Raw genomic sequence first — 17,646 nt, forward strand, 5'->3', positions numbered from 1 at the left:
CATTCCCTTATGTTGAAGCTGTTCTTACACGACTTTCTACTGTCTCACTGGTAACCACTTACAACATCAACTACCACTACTGTAGAAACATAACACATGAATGCTGGAAACAGCATTCTGCAACCCTCAATGAACATTAAAAAGTCCAAAAACATGAATGAATTTTATAGTTTTAAAATTTATGGCTTTAAAAAAATTATAGCTATAAAAAAGAATTTATAGCTTTTAAATTCGTTCAGGTTTTTTAGGTTAAGTGCAATGGAAAAAGATGCAGATTGAAACAAGGTAGTTTGATAACTGCAGTAAACTGAATTATGACACAAGATCCATAATATTCTTTAATTTAGAATAAACTGATTGCTAGTCCGTCATCTGCAGAGTATGTAGTACTGAGATTTACCTGCAGACTCTTGGAATGTCAGGGCTATTTTCTGTGCCCGTAAAAGTAATTATAGCTTGATACTGTCATGGCTGTGACCAGTTTTGTAGCTAATCAATGACTGCCAAAAAATACTGTGCAAGAGTTTTTTTTTCTTTCCAAAGAGCTTGAGTCTTACCACACCAAATAATAATGACTTTCTCTTTATACTTATATAAATTTCATTTATAAAAAATTCATATAAATTTCATTTCAGATAATCAATATATCATCCTGCTCGTAAATAAGGAAAAGCCACTACCACCTACTTAATGCCATTAAACATCTTTTCAGTGAGAAGTGACAGTCTTCTTAGGGCTGGATGGATAATTTGCTCCAAAAAGAATAGCAGTAATTTTTTGTAATGCTTTTCTATCATGAAAATGTAGGTAAGTTTTCTCTCTGTAAGAATGTAAAACAATTCTACCTAGCAATTTCAAGACAAATGGATGCGAAATGTATTTGCGTATTTTTTCAGTAGTTTTCATTTTATACAGGCATTACTTAAAATATTAACATTTTAATGTCACTAGGCTAGTTACAAACAACCAATATCTTTTGTGTATAAATATTTGTATCTAATAGGTACACAAAGTCCTTGAAAATTTCCCTTCCACTTATAGAGCAGCACATTCTGCAGTGACCCCTAATTTAAACAGGAAGACGGTCTGTATTGCATCTTATAGGATCAATGAACACAAAGAACACTCTCCAACTTGTTTGAAAAGCATTAATCATCAGATGTCTGTCTAAATACTTAAGGCCATTTCACTTTAATGAAACAGCTCAAATATTACGTTGCTGACTGATTTTGTTAGTGTGATAGATCAATAACTCACTCTGACAGACAAATACATGTTGAAGCATATCTGGAACCAGAGACACATACTGGACATTAGATAGAGCTGTAGCTCATTTATTCAGTTCTTAAGTTAACCATGACATACTCAAAGTTTTTCTTTTGCCAGGAAACTGTAAAACAAATATAAATAAAGCAGCCTTTGTGTTTAATAGGTCCACTCACTGTATCTTCGTTACTTTTGAAGTTATTTTGTAATCCTATGGAAATTCAGATTTTACAGATGATTTTACTGTTTTCAATGGTACTTTATAAATCATAATATAATATTTAAAAAACTAACAAAAACACATTAATTTATATTCCATACATTTATTACTACTTTTTTTTTTTTTTTTTGAGTGTATTAATTTGTACACAAATGCCAGGCTGGGGATGCGTTTGGAGAGTACAGACCTGGAAAAAACAGCATGCTACATACAAGCAATATTGCTCATAAACTAAGTGAGCAGCCAAACTCCAGCCTTGAGCTGAATTCTTTCTTACAGAACCTGACTTGAAAGGAGGTTTCTTGACCAGTAAAATTGTGCTTACTTGGAGGAAGGTCAGTTGCCGCACAGTCTAGTGAGTTTGCATGCTGCCATCAACTGCATGTACTATCAGCATGAGTAGCAGCAAGAACAGTTTTCCCTTTGAAAGCAATGTACAACATAGTACACTCTTTCTATTTACAACACTCCACTCCTTCAGACATGAGATGTTACCTTTGTTGGACACATCCATCACCTTTGTGTGTAAATGTTGCTTTGTATTCTGTCCAGTAGCCAGCATTTAAGTATCAGGAGAAAAACAAAATGCTGCTATGTTACCAGTGAATAGCATGTCACAGGCAAATAGAAGTTGGTAACTGAATCACTATCACTAGCCATCCTGTTATTAAGTTTGTTTCTCATATTAACTGATTTTCATATTTTGACAATATTAACGTGGTCTGACAAGCAAAAACTGTGATAATTAATGAACCTCTTTTTTTTTTTTCCTGCTACATAGACAGCTCAAAAACAAAACACAAACCCATGTTCCAAGCACTTTTAGAAATGTAGTTACTCATTTGGTTATCCAAAAACATTAACTAAAATTTTTGAAAGTCTTAACCATGAAATCGACCTGTCTGAAAACCACATCTTTAATATTTTGCCATCCCCACATGTTAGTCTAATTATTATTATTATTATAGTAAAGCAATTGTTGTTAATAAACTTCACAAGAACTATAAATATGCACCTCTTGATTTATTTCAGCATAAATACAAGGACAAAACATGGAAGTCTATGCACAAAGGTGTAACTTCATGAAAGGAAGGAATTTTAAATACTAAACATCTCATTAATGGGCACAGCATCTACAGCTTTGCATGTCTGTAAATCATGTATAAAGCTTAGTTTCTTCCCCCCTACTGTGTCTGTTTTGCAATATTCCACTAAGAAACAGATCCAGCAGCTCAAGGATTGCCCTATGGAGTTAAAAACAATGCTTCATTTACTCCCTATGGAATGACCTGAGTCCCTCTGCCAACTTTTCTTCCTTACTTACTTTGTAAACATTATCTGCATATCTCAAAAGTAACAAAAAATATAAGAATGGGCCAATCAACTCTCAATGTTCAGACATTTCTCCTTTGCTGAAATGCAAAGGTAGTATATAAAATAAAAACAAACAGGTGATACCGCTTTTTCAATTTCAAGCATCCTATTAAGGAGCTGAAATTCATTATGAGGTGCTGAGATTAAAAGAAAAAAAAAGGGGGGGGGGGGGGCATGCAAAATAAGCAAACACACTGATGAAAGAGAGAATACCAGGGGAAAAAAAAAAAAAAAAAAAGAACACTAGAGGGATTACAGGGTGTGGGAAAGAAAGGAAAAGGCAAACATGGGTATCTCTTGGTGCAGATGCTGTCCCTTCACCTTTTCCCCACCTTGTCATCTGTAGCTCCCTACCTACCTACAGAGCAAGTCCTTTATCAATGCAGTAATAAATTCATACATTTGACCATCTGCCTAGCAGATGGGGCAGGTGCTGAGTATCGTCAATCATCAGCTTCCACTTGTGTTTGTCATTATCAGGAGTTAATTGACTCCAGGCCAGGAGGTTGGCCACGCACACAGCAGAAACAGCAGCATGTTGTAGTATGTTTGCTCACCCAGGGCCTCCAGGGAGAAGGAAGGCAGTGGAGGAAGGAGGCAAAGGAAATAGGGAGGTTTTCATCTACCATGTCATTACACAGTAAGTGTTACCTCAGCTTGGTAGCAGATGTTACCTCTCCTGTGCATCACATCCCTTACATCTGAGTACTATTGTACTCTAAGCACACAGAACACTTCCCAAACTGTTAACACTTGAATTTATTAGCCAAGACTTTTTTTGTGTGTGCATGTGTGTGTTGTGGTGGAAAACCAGGAAAATAATTTTTCTTCACCCAGGAAAAGAATACAAAGGCAAAGAATATTGGAGGGGAAGCCAGAGGGAGGGAGTGGAAAGGATAGTAATTAGGCAGTTGCAGACATGGGCATTAATTTTTGGTAAACAAACAAAAGGACCATGTAAGGATGAAATTTTTATTTTCTTACTTAGAGTAGAATTCCAATACTTATTTCTTATCCAGACTAAGTAACACTGAGTTTCAAGAACATTTTCCTTTTTTCCTCTGTAGGTTTACACTTCCATTATACATTTGATGTTACTGTCAATAAAAAGTCGACATTTACTTTAAAGAATTCCCACAGAAATCTAGGAAACTTCATAGCTTGTGCAGTGTTTCTCACTGAAGTGTCAATGAAATCTGCTTGTGACTTACTGTCCCCACAGAACATTGCCAGAGGATGTGACCTCTGTTATTTAGCACTCTTTCTATAAGTAGAAATTTTGGCTCTCATAATGTGAAGCAATTATTTTCTCTCTATATTTAACTGATTGATTACAGAGAGAACTTTCTGTTTCAAAAGATTCTGAGATAAACTCATAGGAAACACACACAAAGCAGAAATTTTAATTATGGAATTATTGTTGATGTTGTTTTCCCCATTTAAAAAAGGATGCCAATTTCAACTGCTTTATTTTTTTTCTGTCCTTTTTTTTTTTACTAACACTATTAAAATGCTATTTTAGTTTTTTACTAATATCATTTTCAAATTCATTTTTATAATGAGCAGCCAACTAACAACAAAAGACTTCTTTTCCAGAAGGCAAGGCATCTTATTATCGTTTAAATTTAGTTAGGCAAATAGCATCACCTGATCTTCCTCCCCAGCTATATTTCATCTCTTTATTTGATACCAGTACTTTATTTCAATTTCTTCTACCCTACTGAGCAACACTATGTGTTACGGGAAGAAAAAAAAAAAAAAATCTCAAATGGAGATGAGAAATTACATGCCTGAGCACAGGGTAGATTCCTTCCTATTGAAGTCAAAACTCTAAATAGTCTTCCACATTCTCACCAGTACTAAGGTTAATTCTGCTCCAGAGCATATCTTTTCTGGGTAGCATGATGACTCACCAAAAAAACAGTAAATTGGAATGTGTATGCATAAAAATGGTTATGAGCAGAACACAGCCACTTGTGTTTAGACACAAGACAACTGAAAATGATGAAATGGTCATCAATGTGTAGCTTTCCTTACACCCTGATTTTTTGTAGGAAGCTCCAGTTGACAGATTCAGCATGTGAGCAGTCTTGTGCTACTGCCAAGTATGTGTTGTATATATAAAAGTTGTATGTCTAACATACACAAATACACATCTTGTTCCCTCAAGATATTTTGTTTTCAATTTTTCTTTAAATGTATTTTTTTCAAGAACACTATCACCTCCGAGAGAAAATATACAACAACCATTATGAACAAATGATGTGAAGGAGAAAGAAAAAAAATCTAGATCAGACACATAAGTTTATTAAAAATAATAATAAATATAGAAACATTTAAAACCATGCAAAATACTTTATAGGGTTTTAGCAGTTTTCCTGCAAGCAGATCTTGTAAATGTATTTTCAAGCTTTTACTGTTAGCTCATAAGCATCTGCAGCTAATGCAGATTTTTGCATCTATTTATCTGTCATAATAGCACATCTATCTCCCTTCAGAAAGTCACTGAAATGTACTCTCTGAACCTCATAAGTATGCAGGCCCTGACTTAACCTCATTTTTTGACTCTTATGACCCAGAGCTCAAAAGCTTGAAATCTATACCACAAAGATGAGCACCAGCTGTTGACATTCTTAATCTCTCAACCCAGGAAAGAATATATACATTTTTCTTTTATGTTGCATTCTCAAAGTAGCACAAAGACATTTACAATTAAAAACAGAAATTGGGTGTCATGAACTCAGTCAGAGGGGAAAATTAAATAAACAAACTGTTTCACCTTGTCTGGGCCCTGTAACATTTTGATAAAGTGGATCCAGAAAATGAGAATGAGAAACCAGTATAAAGAGTGGATCATGAACAGAGATGGAAATTGTTTTTATTGATTTTCACTGGCAATGGAGCTCATAACACAAGTGTTATATTTATAAAAAGCTGATCCTACACAGGGCCCAAACAAACTCTGTTTCTCATCTTTTAATTACTACCATTTTCTGGTGTCTGTACTTAAAAAAATAAAAAACATAAGAATTTTTTTTAAAATAAAATTTCCTAACAAATGTAAAGTAAATGGGAAAAAATTAGAGATATAAACTCAAATTTATTGCTAATATTATACAGAATCAGTGCTATCCCTATGTAATACACACCATTAGTACATGGTGTGTATTACATAGGGATTACATTAGTACATTAATACACACTACTAGTATATTATTGTGCTTTCAGGCAGAATTAAAACCTGCCAGATCCTTTGTGTTAAGCATTAAACAAAGTATGCAGTAAAAAGCCTTCATGTGCAGAGTTTCTGACCAATTAAATGATGTAACAGTTATAACCATCACTTTTTTATAGAAGTCTTCATAGGACAGGACAGCGGAATTTTTTGCTGTTTATTCTCTAACAATTTTATTCTCCAGCCTGCTAGAACAGTTTGAGCTTAGATCATGCTGATAGATTGCAGTAACGTCTGTGTCTTCAGATTTATCAGAGTACAGTGCAATGACTGTTTGATCCTCTCCTGTTTAAATCTGAGACATTACAAAACTGCAGCCAAAGTAGATGATTATTATTCTGCCTGTGTTCTCAAGTTTGCAGATAGCTTCACTCTAGAAGATCAGGACTCAAGTCACAAGGCCTGATTGTATCCTCATTTATATTTATGTACATTATGAATAATCCCAAAAAGGGCAGTGGAAACCTACTGAGGTAAAATTGGTGTGAGTTGACTTGTGAAGTGAGACAAATTTATGTTTTTCATCTAATGAATTGCCTCATCCACAAGAAAGCACATTGAATTGGAACAATTTATAATGCACAATAATAATGCACTATGTATAATTTATTTTGTTATGCAGTGCTTTTTTTGGTGCTATTCCTTGTCTCCTGGCTCCATTACTTTTTCTGTTTCTATTTCCTTTCTACTTTGTTATTAAATGCTGGCAGTTTTACACTCTTCCTTAACAACAGGATACAAAACAACAGGATTATAAAAGGTGGGAGGAAAAAAAATAATATCTAACTGTTCTCATCCAGAATTCAAACTTTGTTTTTAAACACAGGTCACAGAAAAAGACAGTTTAGACGTCTATTTAGAAACACTTCTCAGAAACTGAACTGAAGCTCATAGGGTGGTCAGTGAAGAGAGCTGTATGATTTCTAACAGGAAATGATTGGAATAAAATAGAGGACTTCAGGTGAAGTTCTGCCTGACACCTGAGCATTTTTTTAGTTTTAACAGTTTTCCTAAATAGTAAGTTATCACATTGTCAGAGGACATGCATATTCTTAATTGCTACATTAAAGCTATGTTGTCTCCTAGTTCTTTGTATGGACGTCCCTTGACCATCAATGAATGCCAGAGAGAAGCAAGAGAGAATGAAGTATTGCAATCTATACTCCATAAATAAGCATTATGAGTCCTAAAAGTATTTCTAGATAAAAGTGTTTAAAATGATATTTAATCATCTAGGATGGGATTAAAAAAGACCACTGGAAACAGAATGGACTATTAGAACATGCTGCTCCTGTCTAAGTAGATGAAATTCCATTTAGGAATCATATCCCCAGATATCACACAGCTGCAGTAATGCTCAGCATCACCTTTTGCAACTATTAGTGTTTTACCTCCAAAAAGGCAGATGTGACATAATGCACTCCTATGCTCAATGCTTGGGGAAAAATAAACAACCAAAACCATCCCCCAACACCTATGATGACCTGAAAGATTTATAGAAATAGGTGCCCAGAAATGAAATTCAAGACCTGTAATATGCCAAAAGAATGTTTCCAAAGCGATGAAAAGAAAGCAGAGGCAGATGTTTTTGGAAGTCCACTACTCTAGGTAACTGAGGCACCTTTGCATTCTAAGTGACACAGCATCAGGCAAAAGTTAGTACTGCTGAGAACTCTGACCTAGCTGTTACAGCCATGTTATTGATGATGATGTGCTGTACTACTGAGTGATGAATTGCTACCAAATTACATTCAGCATCCAGGTCAAGCAAAAATTGTACCAAAAGCATTGTCAAAGACATATGAGCTGCATTTAAGAGATCTAGATTTTGGGGATTTGGGATTTAGGAAACTTTCTTCTCTTTTCAGATGATGTTTTTAAATGAAATTATACCAAGTATCACAAAATACATATACAAATATGAATTCAAAACTGGTAATAATGAGATTCTTTTACCATGTGTAAAGGCAGAAGGATGGAAAGACCGGCAAACAAGCACTCTGGTATTCTGTCACCTAGTAGCAATAAAAAGAACTACAAGAAAAAAAAAATAATAATAATAATCACAGAATTGTTGAGGTTGGAAAGGACTTCTGTAAGTTGTCCGGTCCAGCCCCACTGCCCAAGCCAAGCCACTGTGACCAGATGAGTTTTGAATATCACCAAGGAGGGAGACTTCAACACCTCTCTGAGCAAAATGTGTTAGTATAAAATTGTACAACCTCATTTGTTTCACACAATGCCTTTTTATAATTTTAACTCAATTTGCATTGCACAGTTTATCATTCCTTGGATTCTGCTTTTATAAAAAAGATCATTTTCATTTGAAGATAAAAAAAAATAACTAGTTTAAATATGATAATGGAAATAAAAGTTTGTAGATCATTATTGTTTTCATTTTTTTCTTTAAAAGTAAGAACCACACAACAAGAAAAACTCCTGAAAATATTTGTTGCATACTTTCTATCAAAATACCGCTTAACATTCAAACAGCCTGCAGCAAGCTGGATGATATTAATTTCCAGATTGCCTAACCATAACCATCCTTCAAAGGACACAGTTCACAATAAAATTCCAGGGGGAATACAATTGATCAGAAAAGTCTATTACTGTTGCATGAGCACAATTTAACTTTCCTATACAGGGCAAGGATGCACATAGGAGCAACATTTAAAATCCTTAAATAATAGTTATACATCAAATTTTATTTAAAAAAAAAAAAAAAAAAAAAGTAGCATAGTAGCACAGATCAGTTAAATAAAATTATATAAAGAAGATATTGTACTGTTAACCAAAATTTGAGTCTGGCCTGTGGTCTACACAAAATTTTATTTTTTAAGTATACTGGTAAAACAAGACAGTACAGAGTGTAAGATATGCTCTGAATCAGTACTCAGACAGTGTACTTTGACTAAATGAAACATTTAATGTGTTGCAAAATGCTTCTTGCATGTAATTCTAGATTTTGTGTAGAGAGGCTTAGATTGTGAGGTAAGAGAATGTTTTTAAAGCAAAGCTGAAAACCAACAGACATGAATTCAGCAAACTTTATTAACAACAACAACAAAAAAATAAGTAGGCTTTTCAAAGCACAGTTATACTTTTGAGATACCATGAAGAGACTAAACGAGAGAGTAGTATTTTTTTTTTAATGAATATTAATGAAACTGTCACATATACTACAGCTACAGGGGAGCTTCCAGATAGATTTTAGGAAAATGTTTTTCACTGAGAGGGGCACTGGAAAAAGCTCCCCAAAGAAGTGGTCACAGCACCAAGCCTGCCATAGTTCAACAAGCATTTGGACATTGCTTTCAGATATATGGCCTGATTTTTTGGGTGGTCATGTTCAGAGACAGGAGTTGGCCTCAATGATCTTTGTGGGTCCCTTCCAGCTGAGGACATTCTCTGATTCTATACTGATGCTAGAATTGATTGAGGAATTACAACTAGCTAAGGATTTTCAAGGCAGGATATGGACCAGATGAGATAAGGCAGAAAATACCATATCAACTATGTCAAATTCTGGGAACAGAACTGTTTGTATAGAACAGAAATACAAGTGTGCTCTGAACATAATCTGAAATAACATAACTCTTTAATTTCAAAACCAATTTTTGTTATCTTGAAACAAATACTACATTCATTCCAGTTCAAAACTTCAGGTATCCTTAAAATACTTAGATTAGTAGCAATATAGATAGGTACAGGCAATTGTTTTAATAAAAACAATTTAGTGAGATAAAATAACACATATGAGCATACATATATGTAAATAATTATGTTGATATAAATATGTACATTCATGGATAAAAAAGATGCTATGCAACCTGATCCTGTCCACCCCCTGTGAGAAAGTAACATTTTTAATGTTTTCATATTTATCAGATTGTTACTGTATGTTATGAAAGGTTCCTTCACTGTTCAGCAAAAGGCATACCTTAATAGTTTTTAACAAATTCTTTGACTATTTGTTTTCCATGCCATCAGGCACATTTAGTAGTATGTGTACAATATAACTGGTATGCTTTTTCTTACTTTTTTCCCCAAATGGGCAACATGACAAGATTATCATTTTCAACTAGAGTTCTAAATCTATTCTGGTGGTTCTGTTTTTATTATACATTTTCTTTGGAGCTGTACTTTATACACTTAATACATAAAGCCAGTATATAGTCTGCGAAGTTTGCTGTTCCCTGACTCCTCCCTTACAGAGGTTTAAAGCTGGATTTTCATTATGTTTCAAGATACACATGAGGCAGCTGAGTTCCTCATAATAGAAACATCTTAAAAGGTGGATTTCTATACTGTAACAAAGACAATCTCAGAACCGTTGGGTTGGAAGCGATATACTTCCACCCCCCTGCCATGGGCGGGGACACCACCCACCAGACCAGGTTGCCCAAAGCCTCATCCGACCTGGCCTTTGTCACTGCCAGGGATGGGGCATCCACAGCTTTTCTGGGCAACCTGTGCCAGTGCCTCACCACCCTCTGAGTGAAGAATTTCTTCCTCATATCTAATCTAAACCTACCCTCTTTTAGTTTAAAGCCAGTACCCCCTAACCTATCACTACACTCCCTGAGCGTAGTGCTCCATTTCAGCTTCATCAGCATCATTTCAGCTACACATCTCAGATTCAAACTATGAAACAAAATTCAAGATTTTGAGTTAGGCAAAGACTCCTAAAACCTTCACAAGAATGAGAACATGCAATGTACGATCCTGCACATGACAAACAATTGAATGGATGGAGCAAAGAAATGAACAAAAAGCATAAACTTCCTAAGGAAAAAAAAAAAAAATACAAAACCAGAAAATTACTCCAAGATAAGCAGCATATTCTGATTCATAACATGAAACAAGATGGGTACATTGCTACAGGGAATTTGATTCACCACCCAAACACTAATAATCACGCAAGTCAAACCAAGCCACAGTGTTCCAGAACATCCACTAATTCTACTCAGATATAAAACCGTACTAGCAGTCTGGAAATATATAAAAGCAGGCAGACAGAACAGAAAGCTACATTATGACAAATCAAGAAAAGTGCTGCTGAAGTTAAAAATAGATGACTTGTGCACAGAGCTGAGATGATAAATACAACTGAGCCACTGAAATAACATTGCAAATGCACCTTGTTCCTACATAACTGAAACATCTAAACGACTGTGGTACAATGGATGACAACTAATAAAAGAGAGAAAAGCAAAATATAAACAACTCTTCCCTCAGCCCAAATCTACAACATTTTATGGATGTGAGATAAAGAACGGAGAGTTTGCAAAAAATACTATAATTAAATGATTGCATCTAGTCTGAAGTCAAAGGTAAAAAAGACTAAACCAAAAGACAAAAAGTATTACTCCAGTAGGTATGCCTATTCTACTCTAATGTGGAAGTCTTTACTAGGTGATCTCTAAATATTATATTTTTGTGACGTTCAATTTGTCTTAGTAGAATATTTTCAAAGAGTAACAAAGAGTATTGCTTACCAACTCAATTTCAGCAAAACTGAAAGCAATTTATTCAGGCTTCTAATTTAAATGATGTTATAAAGAAAACATTAGTAGACCATAAGAAGATTGTGGTAGTGAACATAAGATATAAGCTAGTGATTTATAATGCTTTTCTAGAGACTTTCCTATGATACAAAGAATCATTTCTTGAAAGTGCACTCTTCCACTTCCTGATATTATTTTTTGTTTGTTTGTTTTAAAACTTGAATACTTCTGATCTTCAGGACTTGATTGCACTGACACTGCTCACGGTACAACTAGCCCAGAAATACTCATGTTTATTATATTTTTTAGATTATTTTGGGTTTATTTAAACACCATATAATATTTTTCTAGTCCATCAATTGCTACAACATCTTTTTTCATACTATAAAGGATACTGAGATTATAGTAAAGCACTGATGCAGATGGTATTACTAATAGTATAATAAATAAAAATCAATATATAAAAGGAAAAAAATGTAAACTTTATATTTTATGCAACATTTCTGAAATAAATATATTAATTTTAATTATTTTTTAGTATATCTGCTAGTATACTACCACCTAATGGTAGAAGATAATTAGTATAGTATACAACTACATAAAGATGCCTCATAAACTCTACAGTTCAAACATCTGTAACTGGCAACATCCTTTTCTCTGTCTTTTCCTGGTCTCTTTACTTCTCCCACCATAAAACATTCTTTGCACTCTTTTGTTTTTACTTCTAGTACTTTTCCTGATCTTTTTACTACTTCAATTACATTTCCCAATCATGGATGGCTATGCTAGCACCCAGCATCACAGATAAGGTCATAGTAGTTCCATCTTCAACAGTACAGAAATTTTCCATGCACATATAGTAATGCTAACAGTTGCTTTAAGCTATAGAACTCCACTTTTCCTTAAAACAGAATATTAATCTTCCTTCCGATGTATTTGTGTGACATATGAACATCACTTTTGAGGTGTTTTTAATGTGCTAGGCAGCTGAACACCACAACCGCTCTCTCACTCCCCCTCCTCAGATGAGGAGGGGAAGAAGTAAAGGAAAGAACAACTCACGGGTTGAGATAAGGATAATTTAATTATAGAGAAAAAAAAATATTAAGGAAATATGGAAATATTATTATTAAACAATTCAACTAAAGGGAAAAAAGGGAAAGGGGAAGAGGGAGGGGGAAAGGGAATAACTAAACAAAACAAGTAAAGGCTATGTGCAGAAGAAAGAAATTACTCTCTACTTCCCACAAATGAGTGATGCTTGACCACGTCCTTGAAGCAGGGCCTCAACACACGTAGCCGGTGTTCAGGAGGAGGAAAGATGTTTTCACAACGAGAGCCCACCCCTCCCCTCTTCTTCCTTTTTCCACCTTTTATTGCTGAGTGTGACATCATATGGTATGGAATATCCCTTTGGTTGGTTTAGGTCAGCTGCCCTGGTGATGTTTCTTTCTTACTTTTTGCCCACCCCCTTGGAGGGTTAGAGAAGGTCCTGATGTTGTTCCAGCACTTCTCAGCAGCAGACACAACACTGCTGTGATACCACTGCTGTTCTAGCTACTAGTGCAGAGCACAGCACTGTATGGGCTGCTGCAGGGAAAGTTAACAACCCAGCCAGACGCAGCACAATTTTATAAAAAAGGACGTTCTGGACAAGTTGAGCAGGAGCAGCAGTATATCCTTGTGGCAAAGAAGGCCAAACACATATTGGGTTGTAGTACTAAAAGCATCAGCAGCAGGGTAAGAGAAGTGATACTTCCCTACTCTTCAGCACATTGGAAGAATGTGTGTGTGTCTAGTTTTCCTCCCGTTAGTTAGAAAGACATTCATTTACTGTGTTAGCGAGGTGGCGGTTGGTCTATTCTCCCACGTGCCTGGTGACAGGACGAGGGGGAATGGGCTAAAGTTGCGCCAGGGGAGGTTTAGGTTGGATATTAGGAAGAACTTCTTTACTGAAAGGGTTGTTAGGCATTGGAATGGACTGCCCAGGGAAGTGGTTGAGACCTCCATCCCTGGAGGTCTTTAAAAGACGTTTAGATGTAGAGCTTAGGGATATGGTTTAGTTGTTTACTGGAGGACTTGTTAGTGTTAGGTCAGAGGTTGGACTAGGTGATCTTGGAGGTCTCTTCCAACCTAGACACTTCTGTAATTCTGTGATAGGCACCAAAAGGCTTATGGGACTGGGGCATGTGATACAAGAAGCTTAAAGACTATGTTTATTATTAAACATAGAAGACCAAGGACAGATCTTGTTGCAGCCAACTACCCAAACGGAGAACACAGAATATGGAGCTAGACTCTTCTTGAAGATGCACAGAGAAAAGACAAGTAAAAGGGAATTAACTGCAGCAGGGGAAAACTTCAATTAGATATTAGGGGAAAAAAGTGACAATGAGTGCAGTTAAATACTGAAAGACACTACCAGACAGGTTGTAAAACCTCTGTCATTGGACATATATGGTGGTTTGTTTGCCATTTTAATGAGCTGTTTTAAACCATCTGGCAAGGATTTCACATAGAAAAACTACCAATATCACCTTTCTGACCTTCTCCCTGCATTCTCTCAATTTATCCTTAACATAACAACTGGCTTAGCACCATTTGCTTCAGAAGACTAGTATGTACTTTCTCCCTGCCCTACCTCACAGCATGTAATACAGGACAGCTTAGAAACAAACAAGAGATTTTAAAAATAAACAACAACAATAAACAGTAAGGATGAAACAATTTGTTTACTTAAATATGTATTCTTTGTTAACACAGACTGCAGATGGTTTTAACCCTAGCTAAACAGAACAAAGATTAATCAATCTGCTGCCTATAAGGTTTCAATAAAAATATTTCATGGTGTTCTTGATTGTAAATGTATTTTTGAAGACTGCAATAACCAGAAAAAGAAAAAATTGACCCATAACCAATATTTCAGTTTAATTTTAAATTTTCATTTTTATTTATAGCTTTTAATATGCATTAGAATTAAACATCTAAATTAAAAGCTTCCTTAATTTATGTGCTAAAGCGCAAACACATAATTAATTTGTCAACAGAAGTGATTACTAGTCCAATTATAAAACACGGATCTCTGTTTATCCATCTTTGTATATGGAAACATACCACCAATATAATAGTTTTTGAATGAGTTTACTAAGCAATAAATTGAACATTCTTGCCTCTCTTTTTTCAACCTTTTCTCAGTATGTGAAGCAAGCAATTGCCCACTGAAGGTCTAAATAGCTTTGAGGTTCAAATAAATACTCTAGATCACACAATATACATATACCCATACAATACATGCAATTGTGTATATTTTGATGAAATGTAACTGAGATACATGCTCACTTTTTTAAAAATTAAGTAATTTTTGGGAAAAAAATATTTATTATAAAATATCAGAAAGTGCTAATCAGATGATACTGGATACAGTTATTACACAGTATCATCATTTTAAAGAAATAGGCTACTTAGATTTATAATTCCAGCCAGCTCAAAAAAAAATAAAAAAAATAAAAAAAAATAAATAAAAACTAAATAATAGCCCTTTTCTATTTCAACTTGAGTTTCTCATGTCAGCTGTAATTTTAAACATGGCACGGATTTAATCCGCTCTTTTAAATGTTTTCATATTTTCTCTGTTTTATAAGCATTCTTTTTTAATCTTCAGATTGAAATACACATCATGCACTTGGTTGTCCTTCCTGTGTACCAATGTTTTCAGAATTCTAAGGGAGCACTCTGTCCTTTTGCATTGATGTCTGTAGAAGATACCTTGCTAAGACAACCTTCTGATTTAATGTTTCTGTAGTATCTTTTGGCTGAAAAGCTCAGTGTGCGACATGCATCTTCTTTGCTGAAGTGCAAGAATGCCCTTGTTTGATGAATTAACCATTCTGACATTTGTAAAGCACAACTGTGATGTTTTATCCTATACGTAGATTATATACAACCCACATCAAGCGTTACTAGTAAAAGCTTGAGGCTTATGACCACTTTTGTTGAATTCACCTTTCATTCCATATAAAGTAAATGAATTGGAATTAACAGGTCTGCCCTTGCAAGAGCAAACAGGAAGTCTGACAAAGTAATTCCCTGATAATCATAGCAAATTAGTCTTGAAGTCCACTGACATGGAAAGATTCTTACTGGCATCAAGCCTGAGGAGTAGTCATAAATCCCTTATTGTGAAAACACGGGGAAAAAAAAATAAAAATAAAAATAAAAATAATAATAATAAAAAAAACGGAAATCTTAAATAGGTTTTCTTTTCTTTTCTTTTTTCCTATTTTTTTCCTGTGTTCGAAAAAAGTTTGCCAAAAATTCTATGTACATGAATACAGTATGTACTCACACTAGTCAAAATTCAAATACGTATCCACTACTGGAAAGTTTACCTACATCTTGCTTAGGAGCTGTGCATAAGGAAAAAAAAAAATCAGACCTATCAATTGTGAATATGGAAATGTTTTCAAAGATACTGTTTCTCACAATTACATACAACTCAAAAGGTTGCTATCTAGACATGACAGCTTATTCAGTAGCAGTCTCAATGCAGTAAACAAAAGGGTCTGAGTGCAACCTGAAAGCCTGAGGCAGTGAACAAAAAGTAAAAGCCCTAAACACCAATCCCTGGTATCAGAAACAAACACTCCGGTTTTGCACATGGGTCTTGAAGCTGTCAGTCTCACACTAGGGGGGTGATACTGATGAGTTGACTTAACTGCTGAAGAAGCAAGAATTAGATAATTACAAGACAGGCATGCCAAGCTACTGTTGCAATTGCATGCATGTTCCAGCATGTTTTGCAATTGTACTTCTATTATTGGTTTGAGTTTCTGTGTGTTTGTCTGTACGTGTGAGATCTTAGATGCATCAGAGCACAGGGAAAAGAAAGAAATGGTGAGTTATTACAGAAGCACGTTGTTGCTTTCTACGTTGTAGAAGTGAAGGATTTTGAGTACTCAAGATTGATACCATTAGCTGCAATGAAACAAACTTAATTGACTTTTTCTGTTGTTTGACTTGTTTTGTTATTGCTGGCTTTGGTGGTTTTGTTTTTCTTTATGAAGAAGAATATTGGTAGTGACATTCTCCTTGCTACTACTGTCTTTATGTTGGTAGGAGTCATTTGGAAACAAACTAGTATTCTAAATTTTTACAGAAACATGCTGAGCAAACTGGTCAGAACCTTTGAAGTTTCCAAATCCTCATATTTTTTGTATGTTAGAGCTTTCTCCTTTCTTTTGCTAGAATGGCAAGATTGTACAGATTTGTGTCTACACAGACTAAGAAGCACCACCGTTGTTTACAAGGCAGAGAGAATTTAACATCAACATCATAGACCAAAGAAGCCTTGTAGTAAGTTTGTAGTATACGCATGGTTTGCAGTATAGCACTTGCAGAAGCACAGAATCTCTTCGGGATAAAATGATCCTCAAAAAAACCCTGAATTGACAGTTGTATGTATAAACTTTTACACACCTTCTACACAAGTGGCTCTACAAAAGCAAAAAAAAGTTCTCAACATACTGATGATCATCTCCATAATGGGAACACAAACAGGACCAGAAAATTGAGGTCTGAAAATGCTGAATGCTGAAATGTCATTACACAAATTAAAATAATAATAACAATAATGCTAATAATAATAAATTAAACCCTGCAGAACTCACAATTAAATGCAGAAGTCAACAAAAAATGCACAAAACACAGAATGAAAGTTAATCCCATCTAGGATGATACAGCAAGGCAGTGGTCAAGATAACCACTAAGCTGACACCACGAAAATGCCCACATCCATATAAATTGTACCTCAATGCTCTAACCATCCACCCTGCCTCTTGTTTTTTCACAGTATCCTACTGAGAAGAGTCAATCTGTCCTATTTACTTTTTCTAATCAAGTATTCATACAGCTTGATAGCATTTTCCTGAGCTACCTTGTCTCCAGACTGAACATTCCCAGCTCTCTCAGCCTCTTGTTTTATGACAGATGCTCCAACCTGTTCATCATCTCTGCTGTCCTTGTCCTTGTCCTCCAGCACATACATG

At 35.1% G+C, this 17,646-nt stretch overlaps 1 protein-coding gene and 1 long non-coding RNA gene across 2 annotated transcripts in view; both read right to left on the reverse strand.

Moving 5' to 3' along the window:
- PCDH7 (protocadherin 7) overlaps positions 1-17,646 on the reverse strand; it is a 283,345-nt gene that overhangs the window by 48,311 nt on the left and 217,388 nt on the right.
- On the reverse strand, positions 1,619-2,957 carry LOC118166232. Its single transcript, XR_004750396.1, has 2 exons — positions 2,307-2,957; positions 1,619-2,240 (listed from the first exon to the last, which is right to left on the reverse strand). It is a non-coding gene; the product is annotated as an uncharacterized LOC118166232 (long non-coding RNA).

Source organism: Oxyura jamaicensis, chromosome 4 (genome assembly GCF_011077185.1).
Source record: "Oxyura jamaicensis isolate SHBP4307 breed ruddy duck chromosome 4, BPBGC_Ojam_1.0, whole genome shotgun sequence".
Lineage (NCBI taxonomy): Eukaryota > Metazoa > Chordata > Aves > Anseriformes > Anatidae > Oxyura > Oxyura jamaicensis.